Below are 9,909 nucleotides of genomic sequence, written 5' to 3'. Positions count from 1 at the left end.
GAATAAGGTGTATAAGCAGGTAACTAAAATACCACAAGAAAGAAAAGGCTATCAGCAAACAGAGAAGGAGGAAACTAATTTCTGCCTGAGGGAACCAGGGAGGAATTGTGGAGATGGGTTTTTTTAACTGGGTCATGAAGAATAAGTAGGAGTTTTCTAGGAGGCAACATGAGGAGGCTGTAGTCAGGGCTGGTGCATTCCAGGCAGATGGAAAAATATACCAGACTAAGGGGTATGAAAGAACATTTGTTTATTACCATCTTGTAAGATTTTATTCAAAATCTACTAGTTTCTAGGTTATTGAGTTAGCTGCCAGGATGCAGAAATAACTAGACAGACACAATCCTTCTCTCATTGTAGAGGAAAACGGAAATTTAAAATCACACAGATAATTTTATTTACAATTATGCTAAGTCTGTGAAAAGAAAGAGGAAGCTGAGGGAGCATGAATGGGGTAAGAGGGGGCCCTTTTGATCTAGGAATCAAAAAAGGCCTCCCTGAGGAAGAGACAGTTAAGCTGATTCCTAAAGGATGAATGGGATTAGTCAGGCAAATCATTCCAGGATGAGGGAACAGCAAGCGTGATGGTCCTGAAGTAGAAAGAGCATAGGGTCCAGAGTATCTGAATGGATATTCCAGAATGGATAGGGCACCCAGGCTTGCAGGAGGCAAGCAGAGTGAGATGGTGCAGGACAAGAAGGCTTTGATCTTTATCCCAAGAACAAGGGGAGGGAGGTGATGAGACTTGCATTATGAAAAAGACCTCTGTGGCTGTCATGTGGAAAATGGAATGGAATAGTAATAGATGTGGGGAGACCAGTTAGATCAGTGAGTCTCTTAGCTGTAAGTTAGACTTAACTGGGGAGTTTTTAATAAGGATTATTGGGACCAACTCCCAGAGGCTTTTCACTTGGTCTGGAATGAGGCCTGGGCATTAGTGATTTTTAAAGTTCTACAGGTGACTATAACATATATCTAGAGTTGAGGACGCTTGAGTTAGAAAGATATTGCTTAAAAAATAAAAAAGAAGAAGAAGAAAGGAGGAGAAGGAGGAGGAGGAAGAGGAGGAGGAGGAAAATATTCTACTTGAGGTGATAGAAATTGGTGGCTTGGCCTAATGGGATGGAGATGGATGGGTACTTTTAGAAGGCAGAATAGTAGCAACCAAGGACTGCCAGATTATTGGTTTCGGCAATTCACTGAGAAATAAAACATTGGAGGAGTACTAATCACGGGGTTCACGACATGAATTCAAGTTTGGACATGTTGAATATAAGGTACCTATAAGCCATCTAAGTGGACAGCAGGCAGTTGGACACAAAGACCTGGAGCTCAGAGAAGCTTGGGCTGGGGTGTACATCTGAGAGTCATAGCTGTAGGGACAGTACTTGAGACGTGGCTGGGGTTGCCTAGCAAAAGAAAAGTGTGTGGAGTGGGAGGAGGAGAGAAGGCCTAGGACCAAGCCTGAGATATTCCCACATTGGAGGTTAAGTAGAGGAGAGGAGCTGGCAACAGAATCTATAAATGAGAGGCTGGGGAGGGTCTTGAAGCCCAGAGCAGTCAACATTTCAATGTTCCTGAAGGTCAAAAAAGATGAGGTCTGAAAAATGTTTATTTGGAGCATGTGTTATAGGAGATGAGGCTGAGGAAGGGCTTTGGTCCTGTTGTAAAGGACCACAGATCCAAACTAAGGACTTTCACCCTATGGACTCTTTGGAGTCGTGGGTGATTTTGAGTCAGGAGGGTGGTAGATCGGTTTTTAAAAAGGTTTTCTCTGGGGCAGGATGGATGATAGCTTGGTTAGGAAGAAAGAAGAGATTTGAGCAGAAGAGCCAGGGGCCATGGCAATAACCTTGAGAAAGAATGGTGACTTAAATTAGAGGTTGAGAGTGTTTATGGATAAAAAAAAATTGATTCAAGGGACAGATTTCCCAGCCAGCCCTCCTGGTATGGCCCAAGGGGACTCCCCTGATGAGTTGAGTTAGGGTCTTGGGCATTTCAAACATTTGGAGGAAGGATAGTGTGGAAGCTCCCCAGTGTGAAGAGGTAGCTGTTCTCATCTTTGTGGCATGAGCATGCCCATGGGTGGGGGAGCCTCCAAGAGGGTGGGTGGGGTAGTAGGTGGGCCCAGTCGTTCAGGGAAGGTGGGGACTCTCATAAAGCAAATGAAGCTTTAGGAAAAAATGCAGTTTTTCAAGAAGCCATTGAAGGGTAGGCTGATTCAGAGTAACCAACTCAATAGGAAAACTTAAAGGGTAAGAGGAGGAGGAAACAGGAAGGAGAGAGCTGCTGGGTGAAACCCAAGCTGGGTGGGACTGAGGTGGAGGCTTAGCCGCAAAGCTGAGTGACAGGGCACTGGGCCAGGAAAGCCAGCTAAGCCACGGGCTCATGGCTAGGTGGGGGGCTGGTCCGGGGCACGGTCATAACCACTTACATTTATATAGCATTTGACAACTGGAGAACATGTCCACAAAGGTTCTACTGTAATTTCCTAACAGCATGGAGAGGCAGGCAGGGTGGGGGTTACAGCCTCCGCCTCCACATTAGAGGCGAAGAAAGAGAGGCTCAAGAAATTCAAGTGACTCGTTCAAGGTTACGCAGCTAGTACGGGCTGAGCTGGAGGGTAAACCCGAGGCTCCTGAGTCCAGGCCAATGCTTTCTCTTCTTCACGATGCTGCCTGAAGTCAGCAGGGCGCAGACCTGGAAGGTCAAGCTCCTCCAGGGATGCAGATGGACAAAAGAGAGGGCCTTCTCTTCTGAAGAAGCAGGAACAAGGAGAAGGAGCCCAGAAGTTGGGCTCTGGAGCTCAGTTAGGAGAAACAAAGGGGGTGCTGGGAATAATTATGGAGGTACAGGTAGCTGGTGGAATCCAAGTATGGGAACCCAGTGGGGCCTCTCCAAGGAGGGACAAGAATCCAGAACCTAAAGCTGTTAGGAACCCCAAAGGTGGTCTCTCTCCCAACACCCCACCCCCCAATCTCTCTTTGTGTGGGTCTCTCTGGTCTCTCTCTCTCTGCCTATGTCAACCTCTGTCTCTGTCTCAGGCCTTTCAGTACATCTGCTTCACCATCTCTTCACCAGCCATTTTCTTTGCCTCTGTGTGTGTGTGTGTGTGTGTGTGTGTGTGTGTGTGTGTGTGGTGGGGGTGGGGGTGGGGTATACAAATGGGGCTGCCCCATGGCTCCAGAGGCCACGTCACAGGTCTACCTGAGAACAGAATCTCTTGAAAATAGAATCCGATAGGCCAAGGGAGAGCAAACCTAACTGCCACCCCTGTGACTCCTAGAAAAGGAGGTCACTGTGAGCTGAGTCCTCAGCGGAGAATATTAGAGACTGATGCTCTACAGAAGAACCAACCCCCCAGGGACACAAGAGTGACTCACCTGGCCAGGTGTGCTCCTGGCCTCAGGGCCTTTACACTTGCAGTTTTTGCTCTCTCAAATGCACTTCCTAGATATTCCCATGGCTCGTTCCCTCATGCGCCCCAGGTCTGCTCAAATGTACCCCTCCCTGTGAGACTTTTTATGATCACCAACCTAAAACTACACCCCATTCACCATTCCTTATCCTCTGCTTTATCTTTCTCTGTTAAATATCAATCTCAGGCCCGCTATACATTTTGCCATTTATTTATTTTATTGTTTATCACCTCTTTCTAGAATGTAAGCTCCACAAAGGCAGGGATTTTCAACTGTTTTGTTCACTTTTGTATACCCAGTGCTTAAGCATATAGTCTGTGCTCAGTAAGGTTTTGCTGAATGAACCAATTGATAAGTAAAACTTCTCTTGTTTTCCCAAATAGCCTCTCCCTGGAGAAGTACATGTAAAATGACCGTCTTGTGAAGCAGGGGTGAGTGGGGTTCCCAGAAAGAAAAAAATAAGAAAGATTATGAACCAGGAGGTAGACCTTTAGAGAGGCAATCTTTTCTTTTCTGGTCCTAATGGACTGGTAAAATTGGGTAATGGTTTGGGAGTGAATATAAATAGAGAATTACTGGGTAAAATAAGAATAATTAGAGATATGACAAATTCCATGAAATGGAATAAGTGGTGTAAAAGTTATTAGCAATGGCTGCCATGGGGTGGGATTGACCATGCTCCTCCCACAGGCAAACTCCTAGCCTTTGTGTGACTAAAGCTGGCTTCCCTCAGCCAGACTCCCTCCCTTGGTAACTCAAAGCCTGCTACCAAATGAGGAGCTCTTGGTCTGAGATGCCATTGCTCAGAATGCCAGGAGCAACCAGGTCAAGACTTAGGCAGGGCCAAGTCTGGGGCGAGGCAAGCCAGGAGGCTCAGGACACAAAATTTAAGGAGGAGCCCACTCTGGGGTTAGTGACGGTGCAGGGTCAGCCTTTGTAGGAACCTGGAAATGAGAGCTTCCTTAAATCCTGTGCTCTTAATAGGAAGCTCACTCTCAGGGCGGGATCCAAGATGACTTTGGGGCCCTAAGGTACTTTTGCCTTTGTGGACCACTTCCTCCTTAAAAAATATGTATTAAAATTATATTTTTGAATTGCATTGATGTAAAGATAAATATAATCCAGGCCAGATTATATTCAGTGTTTCTTCTGATTTTAAAGTAAATTAAAACATTTTCATAGTCCCTAATATTGTCCTGGGCCCTGGGCACTGTGCTTATTGTGTCTAATGGCTAACTCAGCCCTGGCGAGGGGGTCTCACAAACCTGAGAATGAGTCCTAAATTTTGTGCCCTAGATGCCTCGTTTGCCTCATCCTAGTTCCAGCCTGGCGTGGGGATATTTACAGCCCCTAAATTAGCAACCTCCATCGAGTGATTTTATTTCTTTAACTTCACTGAGCTTCAGTATTCTCATATTTAAACTGTTTATAATCAAATAAGAGTTGTTCATCACGATATAAGTAGGAGAATTTAATAATTACCATATGATCCAGAAATTCCACTTCTAGGTAATACCAGAAATGATTGAAAGCAGGGACTCAGACAGATATTTGTACACCCATGTTCGTAGAATCAATATTTACAATAGCCAAAAGGTGGAAAGAACCCAAATGTCCATCAACCAAAGAATGGACAAAATGTAGTATTATATACATATAATGGAATATTATTCAGCCGTAAAAAGTAATGAAATTCTGAGAGAGGCTACAACATGGATGAATTTGAAAACATTCTGCTAAGTGAAATAAACCATAAACAAAAGGAAAAATATTATATGATTCCACTTATACGAAGCACCTAGAATAGGCAAATTCATAGAGATAGAAAGTAGTTCATAGTTTCTGATTGGGATGATGAAAAAGTTCTAGAAATGGATAGTGATGATGGTTGCACAATATTATTTATAAATGTACTTAACGCCACTGAATTGAACACTTAAAAATAGTTAAAATGGTATTTTATGTATATTTTCCACTATAAAAAAAATATGCATAAGCACTTTACACAGGGTAAAATGTCATGCAAATGTGAAAAACCATCATTGATGACTATTGGGTGGCTGTGGAAGACAAGCGTTCCAAAGCCAGACGGACGGGCAGGCATAAAACTGCTTTGTAAACACAGCTCTCACAAGCTCAGACCTGTTGCTCACCGCTCACTGCAGCCCACAGATTCAATGACCAAGTCAAAGAATGAATGGACAATAGCCAAGATTCTAGAAGCACTGGGTAGCATAGCGTACACTCTCATCGTGGAACTCTGTCTTTCCTCACCCTCCTGTAGCATTTCCTGTGGAGGACCACGGTCTATGGGCTTGGCCAGGAGATCTCTTGGTGATAGTCTTGGTGTTGGTGGCACGAGGCCAGGCTACCCCCCAGGCCCTGACAGTGAGCACTTTGTGCTGAAGTTGGCCTAGTCCGATGTTCTGGTTTTTTTTTGATATCTGAATAAACTGAAAGGAGAGCTCTGGGGGGCGTTACGACCTGGGACAGGGATCCGTAGGCCTCAGTGTTGGAGCTGCTTCGCTTTCCACAAGCAAATCCTATGTGCCAAGATGAAGTCTTAGAAAACATACAAAAAGGGTGAAGTGGGAGAGAGGTTCCCAGGTCAGGAGGACGCTTCATGACAAATTCAGTGCAAAGTTTTTTTCAGATAACAAGTCTGCCCAGCACAATATGGATTCCAGGGGCACCCCGCCTCTCAGGGGAGCCTGTGCGTTTCCTGGAATTTGTAAGCAATATGTGGTATTTGTGGGGAGACAGTCTATAGCTTTCATCAGATTCTCAAAGGGATGTGTGATCCAAAAATGCTCTTAATATCACTGTTTCTGTGAATTTAAAATGTGATATCAGAGATCAGTGTTTAACTTATACCCAGTTTTTAGGAGGCATATAGATAGTTTCAAATGATGTATTAGACTGCACACAGCTGGAGGCAGAAGTGCAGTGTTTGGGACGTGTGGGGAAGAAGACACAGATCAATCCTCCAACCCTCTTTTCCTAAAATCCTCCAATCCTCTTTTCCTGGTTTTTAAGCAAGCAAGCTTTCCATCTGTGCACAAACGCTGGCCTCAAGTGACAGCACGGTCTCCTTGTTGACATGATTCCTCCTGGCTTTCGTATCTGTGTGTTACCAGTTACCAGTCAGCCCAGAGCACCAAGCACCTAAAAGAATGACCATCCATGTCCCATGGGTCCCTTTAATAACTCTTTGTGGCCTACTTTAAGCCCCCTGAATAGATCTTAGGTGATACATAGGGACTTTTGGCTAAGTTGGCAAGCCCCGGGCAGAAGCCAGCTTATAGGGCCCTGCACTTTCCTGCCAGGGAGGGGAGGCCATAAGGAGAAGGGTCATAACGAATGGGTAATTGAGAAGCTCTAAAGAGTGACTCAGACATTCCAATGGGGCTTTTATTTTTCCTTTTTGTTGATGTGTGAAATGTAATCAGTCATTTTTTCCAACAAATTGAGTTGATAGTGATTATCCATGGCAGCTTGTGAGCTGGGGTCATTGAGAACCAGTCCACAGGCCAATGTTCTTTCTCTCCCACTCCCCACACCTAAGATAACCGCCCCGAACAAGCCCGATCCTGTCTGATCTCAGAAGCTAAGACGTTAGAAGTTTCTTGGTCCCAGGAATTTTAGCAAAGGTACAGGCGGCAAATGGTCAGAAAAGGCTCTCTGGAAAAGATGGCCATAGAAGGGAGATTGGAAGCTTGTGAGCTCAGGCCTGACCTCCAGTCCTACCTTACACTCCTTTGTTACCTGGGATGAAGGAAGAGCAGAAAAATGGCTTGTTCTGAATCAGAGAGATGGTCATCAGGAAAGGGGCAGAAGACAGATAACATTTGGTGAGCACCTTCTGTGGGCCAGGAGCTCAGCTAACTAACCCTTTCCACATGCATCATTTTATGTAATCCTCGCAGCAGTAGAGAATTATTTAAACTGAGTGCATACTAGATGCCAGACATTGTATATACCTGATCTTTACAAAAATTCTACTGGAGAAATCAGGATTTGAACACAGCTCTAACTCTAAAATCTATCCTCTTGCCACCATACAAGTTTGTTCCCCATCTGAGAGCTGGTCGTGCTGGCCATGATGGCCCTGTATGCCCAGCTGTGGCAATTTGGTAGCACCTCCCAAAGAGTTCATGAAGTGTAGCTGCTCATGGTTCCCTCCCACCAAACACAGAGACACAGACTTCCAAAGAGAACCTACTTTACCCATCACTAGTCTTGGGAATGACAATGGACAAAACTAGCTGGGAAGTCCGGCTGAGCATCATTCTATCTGCTGTCATCTCTCCTGCCCTAGGTGAAGGCACAGGAGGGCAGCTCCTTAAATTGGTATCACAATGCTAGAGACATAGCTCTTACTTCTACAGAGAAATTCTCTTTGGTTGAAGGGCTGTTGGGGGACCTTCAGGTCAGGATCCCATCACCCCAACCTAGCTGGTAGTTTGGGTAAAGGATGGAGAGGCAACCTAGGACTGTGGTGTTTTGCGGGGTAAGGTAGGGCTGTTTAAGGCTGTTCTAGCTGGACAGTTCTCTCTAACCCTCTTGGTGAGAAGCCCTGCCATAGGTCTGGGGTGGGGCAGTGGGGCTGGGGTGGGTGGATAGAAACAAGGGTGAGAGGTGGAAGGGGCTTTTGGGATGGAAGTTTTGGTGAAAGTTTGACTGAGTCAGGCAAGCAACCAGGGGACTTGGAAGTGAACATGAGGTCTGAGGCAGAGATTAGAAAAATGGCAGGACCTTCATCTAGTAAATGTTGGATCACCAACATCAATTTTTAATTAAATCCGAAAGCTTAAAGCATCTATAGCCATGCTACCCTGAACAAGTCCGATCCTGTCTGATCTCAGAAGCTAAGCAGGGTCGGGGCTGGTTAGTAATTGGATGGGAGACCACCTTGGAAGACCAGGTGCTGTAGGTGTAAAAAATAAATTAAAAAATAAGGGATTGTAAGCTGACAAGATGCAAGGTCCTTGCAATTTGTGAGGTCAACCTAGGGTTGACCTTACCTAAAAAAAAAAAAAACGCTTAATGCTCACAATTTTGAAAAGGGATGGGTAGGGAGGGGCAAGTGATTTAGTCAAGAGAGGCTTAGTGCTTTGGAGCTAAAACTGTCATTAGAGCTGTGGGCCTCTTAGCTGCTGTTTTTCATCATTAAAATGGGGCTACCACTTCTCAAAGCTAGTTTTATGGGGGGAACGTTATAGAGGAGAGTTCAGGAGTCGCTTTAATATTAATTCTACTGAAGTTACTCATCTTTTTCTTTCTGGCTGCTTGTAGGATTTCCTTTTTGCCTTAGGTTTTCTATATTGTTGTGTATTGGTATATATTTCTTTTTATCATTTTGGGGAGATTGATCATTCTGTGGAGTATTATATCTAACCATTGATGACAAGTTCTCATCTTTTTTCTTGTTGAATATCATTCTCTCTTTCGTTTTCTTTCTCATCTCATTTGGAAGCCCCGGTGAATGTATATTAGACATTCTTTCTCTGCTCTCTATGTCTGTACTCAATATTTTTATATTTTTAATCTCTTTATTTCTCTAGCCTCAAAGCTGATGATACTATCAGGCACATAAAAAGCACATGGTAAATCATGGTACCCTTTCCTGGTAAAGGTGGGTAAAAATATAATTATTGGGGTAGATAGTTGAGACTTATGTTTAAGAGACAAACTGAAAAGTGACTCATTGCGAAATATACTTACCTAAAGAAAGAATTAGGAGGCAGAAGGAAAGGGGCAGAATGGTCATCTATATCTTAGCTCTTCAAGGCATGTAAGTCGTGTTTCCTGGACCTGCAGGTAGCATTGGCCTCACCCCGCAGCTTGTTAGAAATGCAGAATCTCAGGCCACACCCCATACCTGCTGGAATAGAATTTGCATTCGAAACAAGAGCCCCAGAAGATTCACATGTAAAGTTTGAGAAGTGCTTCTGCTTCTCAATATTGGAACTGCCTAAGGAGTTTTAAAAACTATTGGCGCATAGGTCTCACTCCCAGAGACGCTCATTTCCCTGGTCTGGGGTGAGGCCTGAGGGTGGAGATTTTTTTTTAGCTTCCTCGTGATCTGATGTGCAGCAAACATTGAGAACCACAGCTTTGCGGCCTTGCAGTTTCAGGCGTGAGAAGCATCTGGTCCAGGGAGAAGCAGAGGAAACGGAGGATGCAGCGTTTCCTAGGCGAAAACCTCCTGGCCAGCAAGAGTCAGCCTTGGCTTTTGCCCCAAGGAGGCAGCAGGGCTCAAAGGAAAGACATTGCCCTGGGATTTTGGGTTCTAATCCCAATTCTGCCTCCCCAAACAGGCTGTGTCCCTGAGCCCAGTCACTGCTGGTCAAGTGAAGGGCAAGTAAGTGAACTGTTCCTCTCTGAGTCCTAGAGTCCTCACTTAAAAATGAGGCTACTTATTCCCTCCAGCCATGAGTTCTAATGTTTCCCCTACATTATCTTTCCCGTTCTGTTTCATGGTCCTGCT

General features: G+C 44.8%; 1 pseudogene; it reads left to right on the top strand.

The window, feature by feature from the left end:
• Nucleotides 1-8,236: 8,236 nt before the first annotated feature.
• On the top strand, nt 8,237-8,355 carry LOC112478606 (annotated as a pseudogene).
• Nucleotides 8,356-9,909: the final 1,554 nt, after the last annotated feature.

Source organism: Pteropus alecto, unplaced genomic scaffold, assembly GCF_000325575.1.
Source record: "Pteropus alecto unplaced genomic scaffold, ASM32557v1 scaffold61, whole genome shotgun sequence".
Taxonomy (NCBI): Eukaryota; Metazoa; Chordata; class Mammalia; order Chiroptera; family Pteropodidae; genus Pteropus; species Pteropus alecto.
This window is presented reverse-complemented; position numbering and strand designations above follow the sequence as displayed.